At 41.9% G+C, this 21165-nt stretch overlaps 1 protein-coding gene across 22 annotated transcripts in view; it reads right to left on the bottom strand.

Moving 5' to 3' along the window:
• Positions 1-11543, bottom strand: part of OSBPL8 (oxysterol binding protein like 8) — an 82353-nt gene extending 70810 nt beyond the window's left edge. For 3 of the 22 annotated variants that reach the window (XM_086884265.1, XM_086884245.1, XM_086884253.1), the window contains exon 1: positions 11186-11329. The gene's annotated coding sequence lies outside the window, so the exon portion shown is untranslated. Of the gene's footprint in view, positions 1-524; positions 561-7322; positions 7407-10871; positions 11013-11185; positions 11330-11360 lie in introns of those variants that run through there. The other 19 variants (XM_086884243.1, XM_086884251.1, XM_086884252.1 and 16 more) reach the window with 18 other exon arrangements.
• Between the last annotated feature and the right edge of the window lie 9622 nt (positions 11544-21165).

Below are 21165 nucleotides of genomic sequence, written 5' to 3'. Positions count from 1 at the left end.
GAAGACAGGCAAAGCTACAGCTGCAATATATTTGTATGAGCATCCTACTGGTAAATATTTAACCTATATAGGATGTCAAGATAAATAATCTCTTTTTTTGAATGAAAGACTACAGGTGACACTTTGAAGCACTCCCAGAATATAGCAACTGAAACAGTACAGCTCAATGTTGACTTTTGCCTCATCATGTTCATACCTCAGTTCCATCTATACTGCTAATATGGCCATTAATAAGATGGAGATTATTTCAGTATATTTACATTAAGAGATAACACAAGTAGGTTATATTTACAAAAACAATCTAACAAACTCACAGGAAAGTGACTTAAGCAAAAAAAAAACAGTTTTCTTCATTTCATAAAGAAGGATGAAATACAATTTGATAATTGATAAAACAAATAGTAAAAACGTGTATTGAAGTTCTTTTCCGGTCAATTAGTAGCAAAAAATATATATTTATACTCAATAAATGGTACAACATACAGCCATTGATTTGTTATGCTTGAAAAATAACCACCACCTACCAGATCTTTAATCTTCTTTTTGACATAAATCCAGCTCTGTTTAGGAAGAAGGTAGAAAACAACAGTAAGATATACACGGAAACTTTTTAAGTCTACTGAAGACAGATACTGTTTAAAAGCCAAGAACAAGAGGAAAAGTCCAAAAGCTTGTTTTAATTCAACAAGGATGTGTCTCTGAACACCAAAATAGCACAACTTGTAACACGTGATCTGACAGTGACCAGAGCAGAGGTCTTCTAGAAATTAAAAAAATAAAGCAAAGCAAAACCACCAAAAACCAAGCCCTCTCAGACCACAGGCCTCGTTTCCTTCCACCAGTTCTTAGCTTACTTAAGAAGAAAGTATGTTTCCCTGCTCCAAGCTGACAGCCAAACAGAGCTAATAACATTGGAAAAAACCTGATTATTAAACTTGAAAGAAAAATATTCTTGTTAGTGCATGGAGAGGAATATTGAGTGGTGTTCTTTGAAGCACTGACAGTAAGTGGGTATAGTTAATATTTAATTAAAGTAGCTGACATGGTACAGATCCATCTGTACACTCTGTCAGGTTTATTTTTTGCCAGTTTCTCCTCCACTTTATAGGGCAGCTCATTGCTCTCTGTTCTGCTTTCTACCTTGATTAGAATGTATAAGCAAGCTTTCTGCTCAGTGCTCCTTTGCCTCAGCAGACTTTTTTTTTTAGTCAAAGCAGAACTTTTCTCATGAAGGAAGAACATTTACTCTTGCTGATGATTTCAGAATTGTGCCTTAAAAATTCTGCTTACACCCAGTAATTTTGTGTGCTATTTAAATAGATGGAATTGTCATTTCTGTAGAGGAAATTCTTTCTGTTTGCCAATATCAGAGACCTCAAGCCTTTGCTTTCCTCTGATGACCTTCTAGCCCAGGTATTTTAATGTAGCTGTTTGCATTAAGGTTCAACCTGACCATTTTCAAGGCAGCACAGGTTTGTAGCAGTTAACTACAGCCCTGCTTGCAAGCTAGAATCAAGACACTGTTTTCAAAAACAGCAAGCAGTAGACCTTTATAGGTAGCTTAGTGTGGGGGCCTCAATTCGGTGTACAAAACAAGATCTGAATGTTAGCTTGTTGGCTTCTCTGCACAGTCAAAGAGTACTTTTTAATTACTGATGAGAAATCACAGAATTGTGATTTCAGCAGAGGAAATATGAACTGTAACATAAATCTTCCAGCCTCCAAGAGATCATAACAGACAGCTCAGCAAGACCCTTAGTGTAAGAATTGTAACTTGTCACGTATTGTGCAAATCCATTTTTTTTGTAGACACACTAATTGAAGCAGAGATACCTTCAAAGTCTGCAGTTTCCATCACACAGATAAGCAAAGTTGCCTTACTTAGCCATACTAACAACTTATTTTTTTTTTCTACAGGGGTCTGCAAGTAAAATGTAAGACTGCAAGTCACAGCTACCCCAATTGCTGTGCTAGGCTGAAGACATAGCTGGGGGCCCTGCACTGAGAATTGCCAGCTCACAGGTTACAGGAGGTTATCTCCTTCTAATGTATTGCTAGAACACTCTTTCCTATGCAAATATATACATGCACACATGCAAATTACATTCTACAGGTTCAGCAAGTCCTTGCAGCAAAGCAGATGCTACATCGGCCCTGTATCCAGACAGCACACACCACTAAGTAACACTGGCAAAAATATCGCTTCAGGAAAAGACAGAAATAAACCCTCCTCCAGCTAGTAGTCCTCCACAGTGTCTGATCTTTCTGGAGAGAATATAAGGGTGTCATCTTGCCCTCTTCTAAAACTATGATCTCCTGAAAAACAGCTGAAGCCACCATTAGTCAGATGGCACCTACAGCTACAAGAAATCAGACAAAAAATTCCCTTCAGCAATGGTGATTTTTGTAGGAGACCTAGGCAGAAGACAGATGGTAAGTATCCAGTGAAATTGGAATAGTTAATGTGGCTGGAACTGCAGATGAAGTAGACACAGGCCATATCTCACAAGAAAAAGCAGCAATCCCAGATGTCCTTTCCTTAGCAAAGCTAACAGAAGGAGGCCCTCACCATCCTACTTACACAGAAAAAAATGGACAGGAGAGAAGCAGAAAGGCCACCTCAATAGTGGCAGAGCAGATGCTATTACGTTAGCAAAGCGATGCAAGTGGCTTCACTCACAAAAAATACTGCTCCATTAGTAATGTGCACATAACATCCACTTCAAGCACGCTAGACATCAGCTACAAAAGCATGGCCAGATGTTCAATCACACTAAATTAAACCTATCTGCTACTTCAGGTAAGAATTGAACAGTATTCCTCAATCCTCCTCCTTTCCCTCTCCAGAATATTACCACACCTTTCATAACATTGCTTGAATTGGAAAAGTTATTATCAGGGACAAAAATCAGAAGCCAATAAATCATTGTAAGGTTCCCACATAAGAAATGGAAAAAGGAGAGCACCAGATTTCTTATTCAGAGAATCACTCATGATCAGCCATCTAGAGAGCTGGAAAATATGCAAGTCTAAAACCCATACTGATAGGGAAATTTCTCCTTGTATACCTTGTCCTTTGGCTCCCCAACAGAAAACCTAAATGACTTCTGTTGCAGAGACCTCCCTTTTTGCCTCCCAAAGTGGAAAGAGGGCATTGAGAATAATGAGCATTAAGAGAAGAGAGCATGTCTGCATTATCTTCTGGTGCAGCATAATCAGTTACTCAACTGTTACAGTCATACTAGCAATATTTAACATGTTTTCCAAAATTATATCATCTGGCATACTATACCCAGAATAAATGTGTGGTGGTTGTGTAGTACATGTAATAAATACACTGAGATGAGTCAAAGCCAAATTTTCCCTCCATTTGGTCCAGGTTTACAGTGCAGACTATTAACCAAGTTTAGCTGGTGTACAGTATCTCCATGTGGCAATATTGTTCAGAAGGAGAACAAGCTATTAGAAACAGTGAATTGACACTTAGCTGATGCCAATTTGTGGCTCAAGTCTACAGAACTTGTCCTTTGCAGTTCTCCCTCCCAATCACAGTAGCTGTTGACATCTTCAAGCAATTTTAAAGATTTTTTTTTTTTTAACTCTGTATCTAGACAAACTTTGTTTCCTCTAGGCTTGGATTAAACACATTCATAATTACTCAGGCACTCCTTGCTAAAAAAAGCAATAGCTCCTTAGAATGCTGCTTAGTAGCAATAGAAGCATCCCTTCCAAGCCTTGTCATTTTCATCTTGTTAATGTTTCAACTCAGAACCACTCCTCTATTTCTAGAACTGGTATACTAGAACACAGTTAACACTTCCCTTATGTACCAGCCTGATCGCTTTGGCTCCATTATTCCATATCTATGCATGGACTATGTATTAATAGAATCTTCATGTTTCAAGTACTTAAAAATATATCCTTTTTTTTAAAGTTACTCAGTCTTTATTAAAAAATCCAGTAATCCTAAGTGTCCAATAGTCCCTCAAAAAGTACAGTACAGCAGCTTCCAAGATGTGGAAAAATGACAACACTAGCATTAGTCACATTAGAGTATTCAACTTCTACAAAAAAAATTACATTATTAAATTAAATTACTTCCACCGACTAGGGGAAAAAGAGCACTTGGTTGACTTCACAGGTACTCTTCACCTGGAAATGACCAAGGCCTGAGACAAAGCAGTTCCAGGGGTTCACACCACCTCCAACCAGCACCACTCCTACAGATTACATCCAATTTATCTCCCAGTTGTAACTCTATGGAGCCAGTGCTCAGTACAGCACACAAACACAGTTTCATGTCCAGCCATGGTGTAGGTGGCAAGGAGCTGGCATAACTGACATGTTCCTACACAGGAAACGCAAAGATTATCTGTGCCAGTCTACAAAGCAGGAGATGCACCAATGGTAAACTGCCTAAGAACAAATAAATGCCTCCATCAAGAAGATGAGCTGCACATGTGAGGTGGGGATGAGGGAGAAGAAAATGCTAAGTAGTTGGTTCACTCTTAAAAGTCAGGTCCAAGTAAGACAGACTGCATTATATGCATAATACATCTGTTTAGGCCAAAACATTTTCCTTGCATTATGTAATCAATTGCAGTACTCCAAATGGAGATCTAAACTGGCTCAGTTCCGTTCAGAGACACAAATTTGTTCTTATGATTGCTTTCCACTGGAAAAAGTACTGAAAGAAATATCACAAGAGCTCTGATTACATCAAAAGCCTTATAACAGAACTCTTATTGGACAAAGGTAAAGGCACGCAAGGAAAGAGACTGGTAACCTACAGCCGTGTTAAATATTTGTTTTTGTATTTGTTATCTATTTACAGTTTCAGACAAACTCTAGTATGTTGCAGTCCCTCTCAGACTTGTTCTCCAGTGAGGAACAATAGGAAATACACTCTCCTGGTACAGTATGGTGCTGCTGTGAGTCCCACAGTTGACAAATAATGAACTGCAGTTTATGCAGACCCGCTGCTTTAGTGCCTAAACAATATCCAAGCTATCCCTTCTGTGCTAAAGAACAACCTTTGACTAACGCAGCATAAAGGTTCACAAGTTGCACTAAAACCTCCACTGCAAATAACCTGGCTGCTCTTGTCCTGGCAGCAGCAGCACCCCACCACACAAAGAACAAACCTCCTGTGCTGCTCCTCTCCACCTCCCATCCCCACACACGTCACACATCTCTCGGGCAGCCACCTCCGAAATGAGACTGGAAGGAACAGCTTGCACTGGCAAACTTGGGATTTGTATCACTGTGAACAGTATTTTTCCCTAACTCTAGTCATACACTCTGCAGTATTTTCCTGCCCTGCAGAAACAAACCACAATATGGCCTGCTTAAAAAAAAAAAAAAGTGACCCATAAGCAGGTATTTGCATTGGCATTAAATATGCAAGAATAAAGAAAAAATATGCCAATTAGTACTGAAAAGAGCTTATATCCGTCACCATGTACCCTCATACCAAGTGAGCTTTTCTACTACACTGCAACCAGACCAGGGAAAACTAATGTTTCAAGTTTCTCAACTCAGTGCCTCTTAAGGAGTATCTATTCGCAGATTTACAGCATTAATACACTAATTTTTAAAACTTGCAAAGATTGCAGGATCATAAAATATATTAACTAAAAAAATAGGTCAATGCAATATTGAAGCAAATGTTGCTCATATTTTACCTAAAGAAAGTATTCACTCTGCCCATAAAGGACACTTTTTACTACATATCTTAGGAGTAATTAGCAAAAGAGAGTCATATTGTTGATAAAAGATTTGTGAAAGTAAATTATAGATTTAATTGGTGTCAACTTCATGAATTATAAGATTCCTGGCTTTATTCTAAAGGTGAAATGTGACATACTAAGATTCATGAAACAATTGGCCAAGTACATAGCAAGTTCATTTGCTTGAAATTTCATGTTGTTTTTTTTTAAGTATCACTGGATAGTTTTAAGTGATAAATTGCTTGCCTTAACTCTCCAAATCATCTGTAAGAAATACAACATATAAAGAACATCTTTTGGGGAAAAACATGCCAATCACTGGGACGTGGCCCTCTTAGGTAGTTAGAAAAAGACTTACTATACATGAGACAAAGCCAGTTTTGGAATGATGCTTCTGCTACTTGAAGAGTCACATAAACCCTTTGTGGGTGTTATTTGTTACTTGTGAATGAAGTAGAATGAGAGGTGAAAAGTATTCTTTAATCTACTAAGCCTTGGGAATGCTTAGGACTAGCTAAATAATACCCAAACCACAGTCAAGTACCCAATTCAGTTTACTAGACCACCTGCTCACTATCAGCTTCAAACGTGTGAATTCTAAAATAACCCACCTATTTTCTCAGGGGTAATTCTTTAAATAGCTGAAACTGTCAACCAAAAAAAGTCTCCCGACAGCACACATGCTGAGCATTGTGCTAAGACACACATACACATTGCTAAGCTGAGCAAGAGCACTCCACTAAAAAAAATTTTTTTCACATCCTTAAATGACCAGTATTATACCTGCACTTCCAAGTCCAAGCCTATTCAAAAGAAACTCACTAGTCTTTTGAAATAACTTTCAAAATACCATGGCTTCCATTTCCAGGCAAGAAAAAAATAACTCTGGAAGGAAACATACTGCTTTTCCCTTATCTCAACTGAATAGTCATATGAACAGCTTCTGCAGGACACAAACACTGGGTGACAGGATTAATGCACTGGAAAAGAGCTGAACATACAGACAGCATATGAACTAGCTCAAGCTTAGATGCAATGAGAACACTTTCAAATGGATGAATGAATGGTTACATGAAAAAATAAAAAGAAAAAAAGGAAGATCAGATACACATTCCCATGTTGTGTCAGTCACCGTAACCTTAAGAACTTCTGGAGACAGATGTAGCACTTTTAGTGTATGAATGACAAGTGCTGTACCCTATGCTGAGGGAACAAGCTGAGAAAAAACCTCACATCCACAATTAAGAGTGTGAAGAAAATGAGGTTTATTTATTCCTCTCCTAGCACCAGAAGTCCAAGCTATTTCCTCAAAGTGAAAATCTGACTTCCCAAATGCCTCCTACCATCTGTCAAACAGTTTTAGCTGTTCTCAAGAAGCTTCTTATGCTACTATACACATTACATCTGCAACAGATTTCCTTCTTGTAGAGTACAGATGGGATTAAACACTGTTTTATAACAAATATAGCAAAATACTGCTCCAGATTTCCACTGTGTACAATCTAGAACCAGTTACTCTGAATAAAACACTTTTAACATATCTGCTACTAATCAGTGGCCTATTATGAGCACTGTTTCCCAAACTTCACTTACTGCATTTATAGAATTCAACACTCCATATAGGGCTTCCTTTTAAAATCCAATGTCAATCCTCACAACGTCAAGCTCCACCATGGTCTGAAATTACCAAAATGACACAAATTACCAGAAGAAGCATGCAATTTGCTATTCCCACAAGCTGGACAAGCATATGTTAAAGAAAAAGCTACGCAGAGCTGTTTCTACTGCATCTAAAATGATGGTGTTTCTTAGGCAGAGAAGCTACCTCCCTGATCAGAAGCTAATTTATAAAAGTATCCCCAAACCAATGCACATTCTTTAAGTCCAGGGTCCTAAACAGTCCACAAGGCAGCAATAATATGTCTCCTTCTACTAGTTATCAATACCATGAAGTATTTTTCAAAGTCAATAACTCATTTTTTCTAATTTCTGGTTACTAGATCTTCTAACACCTAGAAAACTTGCGCAAGTCACACTTATCTCAGTATTTGTTCACACATTCTCAAGAGAAGCAAGAGCCTTACAAAGCCCTCCACATTGCTCTGTCTTTAAACTCGGAGCATGACTCTCCACTTTGTATTATTGGGAGAGGTGTAGGCAGCAGAGTGAAGGAAGGTCACTATTTACCAGCTGAAGCTAAACACAGACGTTATCAACTTTACCCAAAAGACAACAGAACACCAAAAGAAATCACTCCAGAAAAATTCAGAGACAGTCCTCTAAAATGAATCAAAGGCTTTGGGAAAAACATTTTTTTTTGTTGCTGTTGGGTTTTTTGTTGGGCTGAGGTTTTTTGAAACAAAAACAAATGACCAAGACTGTGCCCATCATTTCTTCTGTCAAACAAGATTTATTTCTGAACTATATTACCATATAGAACTATATTACCATATTAGAACCACCTGTTCAAATAGAAGATAATTGTAACTGCTGTCTAACAAAACAGAAAAGATTAACTACTTCAACATCATTATCACATCAGAATACTGAGAGGGGGGAAAAAAAGAATACAGTAAGGGCAGCTCACTCAGGAAATCATCTAAAGAATCATTTCACACTTAGAAGTAGTATTTTTAACTTCCTCATCAATTCACCAAAATAGCCTAGGCAACAAACCATGCTGCTTCACTCTTCCTGTGAAAACTGACTATACAAACACCTCCCTCAAAAAGCTTTCTGCTACTGCTCCTGTGCTTCCCAACTGTACATCTGCCATAGAAGCAAGATCTTCATTAACAGCACAATTTGTTACAAAACACAGTTTACCTGACCAAGATGTTCACATTACAGTTTGGAGAACAGTATCATCAACTTTTGTGCAGTACTTCAATGACACTGCACAGACTGGAGAAAAACCCACACTTGTAGGGAGTAAGACTATGCTGTTTTCTACAGCTATCACTATTTCTTCACTGAAGGTCTTTTTCTGTTTTCCTTTACAATTCTCCATTTTGTTGAATAATAAAAGATAGTCTTCTGTGTTTAATCATAAATTTGAGTAATGTAGCACTTGATCCATGCTCATTAAAAAGAAACTAACAGAACTAAAACAAACAACATTGCTTGGCCCATTGGGAAGTTTTAAGTATACAATACAACATTATGTAAATTCTCAACAAATTTATTTTCTGTTCTGAAACGGAAGACCAGGAGACTAAGAGATAAGTTATCTGACAGACAGCCTAAAGCAAGAGGAATTTCACAGCATAGGAAGGGAGAAGGGAGAAAAGGCCCTTAGAAAACTCTCCTGCATGCTTCAGGAAACAGAATTTGTGGGAAATGCAGTGGGGAAGCAGGTTGTAAAACAGCAATCAGTGAAGAGATGAAAGCCTAATAACTGACTCGACACAGTTCATTAAAACTTGGCTGAGTGTTCTATGCAAAGATTTACTGGACAGAGAGGAGGTTGGAACACTTCTTCACAGAATACAAAGTTTGCATAGTTTCTTTACTAGGTAGTTGCACAACCATTTATTTGAAAGTGTAACAGCAGACCAGACAAAAGAAAATGGGTAAGTGCTCCATTGCCAAAGACCCTGCTCAATCCCACTTCAACAGAATTTAAGATGAGGCAATCTAAAAATGAACAGTCTTCAATAAACTTCCCTTCCACCAAAACTATTTTCCTTTCATTTCTGCATTTTATTTCTCTTTGGAGCAAAACCTGAGATAATATAGCATGCACTATAAAAAGAACAGGAGCACAGAAGTCTGACTTTCTGTCCCAGTTCAGTCCCCCATAAAAAGTGTACAAATCCAAACTTGTTTCCTGCAACATCAGAAAATCCCTCTGTAAAAGTTGACAAACATCCAAAACCATTTGCAGAACAGATTTTGAGGCACTCTGGGGGCTTACATGTGCAGCAGAGATACAAGCTGGATAGCCCTTTACTAAAAAATCTAAAAACTACTAAAATTTTTTTAACTAATTTGAAAAAGCAACGTGTTTAAAAGAAGCTCTTTCCCTGACCCATGATTAAAGCAGAAAAAGGATTATTTATTGCTAGGTCTAAGCTACATCAGCCTCGAAAAATTTGCTTTACTTACAACATGATTTATAGGGTCTTTTCCAAGCTAAACGATTCTATGATTCTCACAGCTCTACAATAAAATAAAAGAAAAATAAAGAGGAGCCAAAGGGTCCACAGCTGACCACAATCACACATCTGCTTTTTTCCCCAACTAGTTTCAGTTCTGACGTAGACACATCAAATCAGCATCTGGAAAGAAGGGCTCTACGGCCAGGTTTTGGAAAGTTGTATAACCACAAAACAAATTACTTCAAAGCTCAGGAGTTCTGACTAAAATCTAATTTGGCTAAAACCACAAATTACCTCCAAAGTTTGCAGGGAATTCTAAAACAAAATAGCGCAAAAAATTTCACCAGTCCCTTCTACAGTTACTTGATAGCAAACAATGCAATCATGTTCTTCTCTCATTTCCTGTATCATTTCAAACCAGAACCGTAACAACTCTAAACTCTGGCTTGCCAAACAATAGACCTGACAAAGAGGAGAGGGAAGCACTGCTCTCTACACGGTTCTGTTGCTGCCCATCATGTTCACTGTGGACTAACAACTCACTACTTCAAAACGGAGTTGATAATTAACAGGCATTAGCAAGGTCCCGACTGCATTAACACTTAACAGATCAAACAGATTTATATCTCCTATGATTAAGTGAAATTATTGAAGCTATGAAAGTTGCCAGATGACTGTTTTTAAAAGGTATCCTGATCTCAGCCCCAAGAACTCTGTTTTGTTTGGACAGTGGCAGCACGAAACACGTTAGAAACATCTTCAGTGACACTCCGAATCGACGGCTTTCCTCCTTTCAGGAGAAGAATTCCACAGCGCAGTGCTCTAACACACAATTTGTGAAGACTGTTATTTCAAGAAACCGTGTGAGCCTCGTCTGAACGATGGCCGAGCTCGTTGAGCGAAACCCCCTCGGCGCCCAGGCTCTGTGGGACGCGTGCTATTTGCTAGGCCTGCTAGCAGAGGTGCAGGAGCGCGGCAGGCAGCGCCACGGGACTGGGGGCACGGACTGGGTTTGGCTGCCCAGGGCAGGGCTGCAGCGCACCATCATTTCCGAGTGCGAGGGCAGGGAGGTTACGGCCACTCCCGGGCGCTACCTTTTAACTGCATTGAACGCGACCGCTTCCAACGGCGCCGTGCGGGCCCGGGCAGCGCGCACGGCACCGGCCACAGCCGGCCCGCGCCTGCGGAGCCCCGGCCGCGGTGCCCGGCTCCGTGGGGCCGTGCCGGCGGCCCGACACCGCACCGAGCCGCCGCAGCCCTCCCAGCCCAGCCCAGCCCAGCCCAGCCCAGCCCAGCCCAGCCCGCGGCACCCGGCCCGGCCGGCGCCGAGCCCGCCCGGCGCGCAGCAACACCCACCGGGCCCGGCGCTACCGGAGGGCCGGGGGGGGATCGCAGCAACCCCTCCCGCCCGGCAGCCGAGGGGAGGCGGCACGCAGGGACCGGCGGGGGCCCGGCCGGCACCGTGACACACGCCCCGCGCCTCCCGTCCGCAGCCGCGGCGGCGCCGCCCCGGAGCCGCCGCTGCCCTCACCTCTGCCCGCAGCGGGTGCGGCGGGAGGCGGCCGGGACCCCTCCCCTGCCGTCCCCTGCCGTCCCCTGCCGTCCCCTGCCGTCCCCTGCCGGCGCGGGCTGCGCTGGTCAGCTCCCGCCGCTCCGCTCCCGCTGCTGCCGCCGCGGCCCCGCCCGGTCGCCGCCTGATCCGCTCAGCCGCCGCGGCGGGAGGCGCGCGCGCAGGCGCGGGCGGGGGCGGGGCCCGGGAGCCGCCGGGGGAAATCCCCGCTGCTCGTCCCCGCTGTTCATCGCCGCTGTTTGTCCCCGCCGTTCATCGCCGCTGTTTGTCCCCGCAGTTCATCGCCGCTGCTCGTCCCCGCTGTTCATCGCCGCTGCTCGTCCCCGCAGTTCATCGCCGCTGCTCGTCCCCGCAGTTCATCGCCGCTGTTTGTCCCCGCTGTTCCCGGCGGCACCGGGCACGGCCCTGTCCTGCCGAGCGCCGGGAATGGTGCGGGCAGAGGGGGCACGGCGCCGCTGGTTCGCCGCCCGGCGTGCGGCTACGGGGGAGCTTAGGTAGCGCCAAAGTAGTAACGGCGCAAATAAAATGCGGTCTGAAGCATGCCCGAAAAACTGCAAGATGTGGTCTCCGATGGAAATCACAACGGGAACCCAGCATTGATTTTTTTTCCCTTTTTTTTTTATCCCCTCAAAATGTGACTTCTCAGAATCACAGAATCAATTAGGTTGGGGAGGCTCTGGGATCATCGAATCCAAGCTATGACTCAACACCAAGATGTCAATTAGACCATGGCACTAAGGGCCGCGTCCAGTCTGAACACCTCCGGGGACGGACGGTGGCTCCACCACCTCCCTGGCCAGCCCACTCCCATGTCTCATCACCCTTTCCACGAAAAAATCTTTCCTAATGTCCAACTTAAACCTTTCCTGCTGCAGCTTGAGGCTGTGTTCTTTTGTCTTGTTGCGGGCTGCCTGGGAGGAGAGACTGACCCTCACCTGGCTACACCCTTCTTTCGGGGAGCTGGAGAAAGCAGCGTTACCCCTGGGCCCCCTCCCAGCACTTTTTAAACACATCCTCGGTAATAAGAACCACCACGAGCAACTTACGTATATTACTGCATTTCGAGTAACATCAGCATGTCCCTCACCTCGTTATCACCTGCCAGCTGACAGCGCTGAAAACACTGCGAAATGCAGAGCATCTTCACTTATTTCAAGGGAAAGTACTTGTCTGTACATTCAGAAGATATCTGGCACCTTCAGCACTGACCCCCAACAAATAACGCAGAAAAGTTGACGCGGGATTAATGTTTCCAACACCAAAAATAAGTCTTTTTGCTCCATCCAATTTTCATAAAATCATCTGCTGTATCTCAATTATGTAGCAGTGTGACTAGGAGTCCATTATCTTGGGCTAATGTTCCACTCACAATCTTTTCATTCTGTTCCTCGGAATCAGAGTTAATTAAAAGGCTGACTATTCTTTCCTCAGCACTCTTTAATGCTTCCGTAGAAAGATGTATATATATTCCTGGCTGTGGAAGATTGCTTTGTCTTCTCAGCAATGAGGTATAAAATGTTGAATAATACAGAGAACATATCTAATGATAATGATAATATAATGATTGAAGTTTCTTTGAAAAACTGAAGTTTCTTTGTGCAAAGCTTTTTATAATTAAACAATACTTCTTCCCAAAGGAGGGCTCTGGAATGAGCTAATTCACTCTGACAAGAGCTACTCACCTAGGCTTTCTTGCTGTGGAGCTTTAATTCACAAGGGTGGTTGCAGTCTACAGAACAGACTGAGTCTGGCTTTGGGAAGCAGTCCTGAGCATGTGTGCAATTCATGACTCATTTATGTCTTGCCTTGTGACAGAGCAATGCTTTAAAAGCTATTTTCAAGGACTCCATATTTCACACTTTAACACTTTGAGAGCTCCATAAAAAAATGGAGTTCTTCAAATCATACTAAATGCCCAGGGAGGGGTCACAGTTTCAGATATACAAAGTGTGTGATATTAGGCTGTTGGGTGCAGCTGAATGACTGTGCCAGGTGAATCCACACTATGCTTTTTGCTTCTTCTGGAGGACAATGATAAACTCTCGTTGCTTATTCCTCAGACTGCTTTCCTAGCTTTGTAGAGTTCTTGTATTCTTGTCTGAGATAGAATGGCAAGGCTGGCAGCACACCAGAGTAGCAAAGAGCTTGTGGAGAGCTTTCTCCTCATATGTGTGCTGATGCTTTCATCACACTCAATGCTGAATTATGGCTCAGATATTTTTCATTAAAGGATTTCCAATAGGAAAAATGGGGGTGAAAGGCCTTAAAATATCACAGCTTCAGACCTGAGGACACAGAGAACTGATGAGTAGTGAGTAGATGATGAGTAGAATCCTCACTCTTTAGTGGATTCCTTAGTGACTCCTTAGTCAAGGTGAAAAAATACTTAACTATCACCACAAATACAGAAAATCATAGCTGGTTTGGGTTGGAAGGGACCTTTAAAAGTCATCTAGTCCAAACTCCCTGCCAAGTGCAGGGATACTTCCACCTAGCCCAGGTTTCTCACAGCCCCATCCACAATGGTCTTGAATGCTTACAGGGATGAGACATCAGCCACCTCTCTGGGCAACCTGTTCCAGTCTTTTACCAACCTTCATTATAAGGGATTTCTTCCTCATATCTAGTCTGATTCTGCCCTCCTTCAGTTCAAATACATTCCCCCATATCCTATCACTACACACTCTTGTGAAAAGTCTTTTCCCTGCTTTGTTGGTCTGCTTTAGGCACTGGAAGGTGCCATAAGATGTCCAGAGCCTTCTCTTCTTCATGGCAAAGAGCCCCAGCTCTCACAGCCTCATAAGAGATGTGTTCCATGCCTCTGATCCTCTTCATGGCCTTCCTTTGGACTTTTTTCAGCAGGTCCAGATCCTTCTTAGGTTGGAGACCCCAGAGCTGGATGCTCTGGACTAGGGAAAGCATTTGCCTGCAGTGTAGACATCTGTGACAAGGAATAAACAAACAGGAAGTCCACAGCTAGCAGAATAAAATAATTATCTAGGTTTTTTTTTCTGTAGAAACACCAGAACTATCAATCCTATTAATATGAGGGTCAGGAAAAGGATGTGAAAAATGCTCCATGGAAGGGAAGAAGCAGCTTTCCATCTTGGACATAGGCTTTTAAATAGGGCATACTTCCAACCCACTTAAAATAACAGGGATTCAAGTAATTTAAAGGAGGATCTGATGTTTGAGGTTGTCAGGGAATGGCAAGAACAAGACTAAGGGAAAGGTGAGTGGGGAGCCAAAATTGGTAACATACCTGTCAGGGCAGGTACCTCAGCATCCAGGACCCACTCTCACATTCAGCTCAGCCAGACAGACAAGAGACAGTGAGAGTCAGCCAGAAGCCCAGATCATAAGGCAATATCACAACGAAGGGACAGATGTGAGGTGAAGCCAGGAGCAAAATCCCTTAGCTGTGTTTAGGATGAGGTCCAGCAAGCACCAAGGCAATGAGACCGGGCTGATGTCAAGGCAGGAAATCAGGCCAGAGGTTGAAGCTTGAATCAAGACTTACTCTAGCACAGACTTAATACTCTTCTGACACAGCCCAAGTAAGGACTGAAGGCTCATGGCTGTGCTTAAATAGAGCTCTTGGGCCTTTGGGTGTAAGTAGAATCTGCAGATGAGGCTGCTGAGAGCCATTAAGGCTTGTTAGTGCACTTAGGACCACAAAGAGTTCATCTGGTCCCTTTTTTCCTTACAGGATAAAATTTGCAATGATAGATTGAAGCAAGCTTTTCACCTCAGCTACCCACAGCTGCTCCTTTCTGACTCAACTCTTGTGAAAGGAGGGGTGAAATGGTGAGAGAGGAGCTGTGTGCTAGACATGAAGCTGAGCCACAGGAAGAACCACTTGCACCTGAAGTGTGGGAGCTTCTGGCAGTGCCACCATCTCAGGGTTAGTTCCCAAGTGCATCTGTTCTCAGAAAACAAGATAAAATACTTCAGAGTTGAAGGTGAACAACAAAAAGGCAGAATGTTTTGTTTTGTGGTTGTGCACATCTTTGATTATGATATGTTCATGATTAGGGCTGGTAGATGCTATAGGAACACAAACAAGCTGTGCTCAAAAAGAAGATAAAATTTGCATTATTCTCAGATAACATGCTTGCAGCGTTGATAGAGGATATTCACTGTAATCCTGCTGGGTGTTGTCTAATTATCTAGTGTTAGCACAAGCCACATGGGGCTTTACTGGTGAAGGAAAACAGAGAAAGACTGAAAGTAACAGCAGAGACTGAAGTAATGGGAGAATCCCTACACCTACGGGTGTAGGGAACTCTGACAACATGGGGGAAATTAACAAAACCAGAAAAAAAACCCCAGAAATACTGTATTAAAAATATTAAGAGGAAAAATATAGCAATTTTATGTTTGCAGGGAATCTGTCTTTGCACTTCCGGGAAGTTTCAGCTTCCAGCATCTGTCAAAGAGAACAGAGGCTTTTGTTGTCAGCTTAAAAAAAAAATCTTTGCAGTAAAAGTTAAAATCGGGACCATTGTTCTAATTAACAAATTTTGGTTTTAATTAAAAAGTAGCAGGGGTTTGGCAAAAAATCGAAAAACTTCATCAGTAAATGCTCACTTAGAGTGGTTTTAGCATGTTGTGGTGGAAAGAAGCTCAGTTTTGGGCCTCTCCTCTGTGGGAGAGCCTTAGTGCTGCTGATAGAGCCATGAGCTCTGTGGCCTCTGAGCTTTTGTGGCTCAGATTATCTGCAATTATCTGCATTCTGACATTAGTGGAATTAGAATTTTAATTAAAATTAGAATGGATTACTGTTGGGTGGTAAGTACATTGTATGTGGTAGGAAACAATGTTTAATAGTAGCCTTTTTATCATTGAGTTTGGTAATGCACAGCTGGTTTAGAACAAATGTTTTGAAGCTTTAAAACCACTGATATTGCTAATAATTTGAGTCTCTCATTTAAATTCAGCAAGTTTATACTAATTAAAAATGAGCTTAAAATATTTCCACTTTTATTCTAAAAGCTGTATGGCAGATATCTGAAGTATTCCTTATTTACAGTACAGTAATTCTCACTGTCTTCAATTTCTTCAGTTACAAATGCTATCCTTAGGAAATTACTTTTGCTGCAGTAATCCATCATTTACCCCAGTCATTCACAGGGCTAACATAAAAGAAGTCAAACTTAGTTTTCCAGTGTTAGATCACATTTTTATTTTATTAGATGCAGAACTAGTCATTCTGTCACAGACCTTGACACTGCAGAATGTTCCTCCCTCCTTTAGATCTAAGCTTGTCTCTATGAGCTATGTCAGTCCTGATTTTCTGCATTATATTTAGTTATTTAGGACATGATGTTACAGGATTTTTAATTCAACTCAGGCGTTTTTCAAGTACCCGCATATTTTTATTCTTTTGCATCACCAGTTCAAGTATTCTTAGCCCTGATCTGGTTTGTCATTTCTGCAGCTTTCAGTATGCTCTTGTCTGACAAGTCTTCTTTAAATATCTGCTGTATCAGCTTCTCTTCTGTCTTGGAGAAGCTCCTTCCCCCCATGTGTCTGTTTTTAGCCTCCAACTTTCATGCAGAGAACTTCACATTTCTCCTGTACAGTGAACTGAGCTTGATAGGATTATATTTAGCTGTATCAGTAGGATTTTAATCCAATAATCCTGTTGAGAGAGAGTTCTTCCAGCAAGGAGACCCAATGCACCTGTTTCACCTGCCACTTAGCTTGCACACAGTAAATTTTCTCAGAACTCTTCGGGTTAATTTTGGTGTTGTGAAGAAATAGAAAACAGCAATGCATCAACCCTACCATCAAATGGTAAACATGGAAGATGTAAAACATTCACATTGTATGGAATGTCAGTTCTTTCTGCCTGCTGCTGGGAAGTAGTGAATGAACTCCTTCTTTTGCTTTGCTTATATGCATGGCTTTTGTTTTCCCTATTAAAATCTCTATCTCAACCCACAAGTTTTCTCATTGTCACCTTTTGGATTCTCTCCCCATCCCACAGAGGGGCTGTGGGGGGTGTGAGTGAGCAGTTGCATGGGGCCAAGATGCTGGCTGGGGAAAACCCATTGCTACAATTCCTCTACCATATGCCAAATTTTTTTAGGAAGAAAGGAAGACATAGACACATTAAGATCAGGATGTTCCAGGTTGAACCTTCTTTTCCAGAATTTCTTGCTGATATGTTGTGTTTTCCTCTGTTACAGAATGGAATAAATATATTTTAAGTCATAAACCTGTCTCTCAAAAGGACAGAGCCTACTTGTGGAGGGAGAAAGGAACCTCCATAGCTGTGAGGCTTCTTTCTGATCCCTTGTCAAGTCAGTGGGCAACATCTGCTGGCCCTTTCATTATAGATTTTTTTACCAAGGCTCTCTTTTCAGTTTCCTTTTGTAAGTCTTTTTGTTCCCTGGGATGATTCTTGCACCCTTAATTTTTTTCTTTCAATAACTGTCTTCTATATTGGATGCAATACCATTCCATAGCCTAAATTTGGAAAAAAATAAGTTGATTTAATTCAGAGTGAGTCCAGGCCTTCCCTTTTCTCAGAGCTATTTTGGATTGCTGGCTATGCAAGCCCATTCAGCTGGACCATGACATGTAACAATGTGGTCCCCCAGTGACTGGCTGTTGAGATGGATGCTTCAGTTAAAGCAAGAACTGCAACTGGTCCTTAGCAGATGCTGTCTTGCTGTAAGCCTCCCTCCTGACCCTTGACTGCCAGCTTGATTCATACCCTTTATGTATGTAGGTTTTATGTCTTTCTACTGTATACCTTTAAAGCATAATTCACAAAACATTCTATTTCCAGGCCTCACCTTAAGCACTGTTGATCATATCTAAGTTCCTTCATTTTTTTTGGCAGATAGCTGTGTTCAGTTAGCTTGTAAATGCTTGGTCTCCAGCACATCATTTCTGAAAACAAAACATACATTCACTGCTCAGGGCAGTTATACAGTCAATGCTTGGGGGATTTTGTCAAAGAAAGTGTACTGTCCCATTTGATTTCCTCTCACAGACAAACATTCATTAATTCAGTGTCAAGCACAGACATCTCTCGGAGTCTTGTTTGGATTTTTATTTAGCAGTAGGGCAATTGAATCAAGACTCCATCCACCTCTGCAAATGTGTGTTGTGATTACATGGTCTCCAGTCTGTCAGAAGCTTATGAAACATTTTCTAATCAGGGAAAGGCAACTTAAGCAATTTTCTCTCTTTCAGCTCTTGTACTACACAGCTCCTGTGTTATCTGACACTTCATTTATATTGTAAGAAAGCCTGATGCAGAGAAAACTACGTAAAAGTAACACACCCCATGTGTTTTTAGGTCCTTTCCATGTCGTGCCATTCTCTTTTGGATTCTTCATCATGTTTTTCTTATCTCCTTAATATAAAAGGCCAGTGTCTCACATCTGGTCCTTGACAGGCTGATCTTGACATGCTGAGAGCTTTGTTTATAGATGTAAACATCACAAATGAAATATGATGTATATTCATCATATTGCCCCAGCTACAGGAAACTTCTTGTCATCCCTTTCTGCTCGTAGCCTTGCTGTCTGCAAATCTAGTTGGAAGTTGCCTAGATAGCTCTGCATTTCTGTCTTATGAAATATCTGAGCTGTCTTTTCCTCTTAGGTTTTATTTCTGTGTGTACAGCTGTCATGAAACTTGTCCATGAGCAACAGCCTGAGTCCTGAGCCCTTTATTTTTTTGCAGAAAAGAATATACACTATCACGGATGAGGGAAATTCTAGAGGCCTGTGAAACGGAAATCACAGTGGCCATCTTTGGAAGGATGGAAGGGGAGAAGAAAGCAAGCAAGGAAAATACACTTAACCCCTTTTACTTTCCTAGAAATAGCCCATCATAAGTTATGTATGTGTAACCCCTAGCAGATAACAAGGTAATGAGCAACAGCTGGCATTAATAAATCAGAACAAAGCATGTAGAATTACCCTCCTTTTCTCTACCCAAGGAATTTTTCTGAATGTGACAAAGTCAATGTGATATATTTTAAATTTGGTAATGCCTTAGTAAGTACAAAGTTACAGTCTACATACAACATCTGTAAAGTGGGAATATAATATATATTGAATTTTATTTTTCTGGATTGCAAAATGGAAAAGATGACAGTGGCTCCTGAGGGTTTTAGACAATGGTTAAGGGTAATAGAAAAGTATCCTTAATTCAATGTGCTTTACTGAAATAAATGTGAGAGTTCATGAAGTCAAGCCAGTCTACAGCATTTATTTGCTGAAGGAAAGCATTCACACAGCAGAAGTTTTCTTCAATACAATACAATTCAATGTGTTCAAAAATGAACACATATGAGTGAAAAAAAAACCATTCCAATTGGACACTTTATTACGTTATTCTCCAGTGTGCATTTCTAACCTGTGCACTGTGGTACTTTTATACTTTTATACTAGAAAGGAATCTACCTCTTCCTTATGAGCTTCACCAGAGGGAATGGGTGTGGATCCAAGCTTATTGAATCCTGAAAGCTGAAAAACGTTTCAAAGTCTGTTTTTTTTTCATGAAAGTTTTAACTTAGCAAATAACTCTATTAAACAATTCTTCTCAAAATCAAAAATGGCTGAGTCCTAGATGATTACTTCTAATAAATTGTAGTGATTCTGAATTCAATCCTGCCTCCATGGCTAGGGTCCTGTAAAGTCAATGGGGTGATCAATATCTCATAACTGTGAATATGACTAAAACCACCTGCTCCTTCCCCAGCACACCTCAGAAAAGCACTGCTTCTTGGGAGAATGTGCTCTGAACTGCTGTACATCATACAAATGATACAACTGTGAAGTCTAGAATAAAAAAACAGACAGCAGAGGGAGGCATACGAATAGGAACAGCAGAAAAAATGTGGACTTGGGGGCTGAAAGCAGATGGGATGAAAAGTGAGAGCATGTGGTGCAGAGGGACAGTGAAGGGCAGGGCTGCACAAGTGGGAAATGGGAGGGTAACTGCTGGTAGGTACGCAGCCTGTGAGCCTCTGAAAAAACAGCCCATTGCTGGGATTAATAAAAAAGTCAGGGGAGGCAAGCTTGAATTTCCTGGAATTGCAAAGAGTAGATTGTTTGTTTGTTTGTTTTCTCTTTGTCCTGTTTCAGGTGAAACACTCTCAGCTCAGTGAATTCTTACTTTATTTACTTCCAGGTAGCAGCAGCTACTGATCACTGGTTCAGGTATTGGACAGAAAAAAGAGAGAACATAATTAAACATTCTAAGAGATACCTTTCATTCCTCATGCTCTGCTTTGGCCAAACATCTCTCCTGCCTCCATAGTAGTCTCCTGTTTCACTGCAGGCCATGCATTGTCACCCCAGGGGGAGGTAGTGTTTGTGTCATGCCTGTTCTCTGCCACTCTCCTGTCTGCAGCCCCTTCCCTTCCCTTCCCTTCCCTTCCCTTCCCTTCCCTTCCCTTCCCTTCCCTTCCCTTCCCTTCCCTTCCCTTCCCTTCCCTTCCCTTCCCTTCCCTTCCCTTCCCTTCCCTTCCCTTCCCTTCCCTTCCCTTCCCTTCCCTTCCCTTCCCTTCCCTTCCCTTCCCTTCCCTTCCCTTCCCTTCCCTTCCCTTCCCTCCCCTTCCCTCCCCTTCCCTCTCCTTCCCTCTCCTTCCCTCTCCTTCCCTCTCCTTCCCTCTCCTTCCCTCTCCTTCCCTCTCCTTCCCTCTCCTTCCCTCTCCTTCCCTTCCCTTCCCACTCCTTCCCTTCAGGCCTCTCTGGGGCTGCATATCCCCAACATTTCACATGACATCCCCAGCTGA

Source organism: Cyanistes caeruleus, chromosome 4 (assembly GCF_971803275.1).
Source record: "Cyanistes caeruleus chromosome 4, bCyaCae1.hap1.1, whole genome shotgun sequence".
NCBI classification, from domain to species: Eukaryota; Metazoa; Chordata; class Aves; order Passeriformes; family Paridae; genus Cyanistes; species Cyanistes caeruleus.
This window is presented reverse-complemented; position numbering and strand designations above follow the sequence as displayed.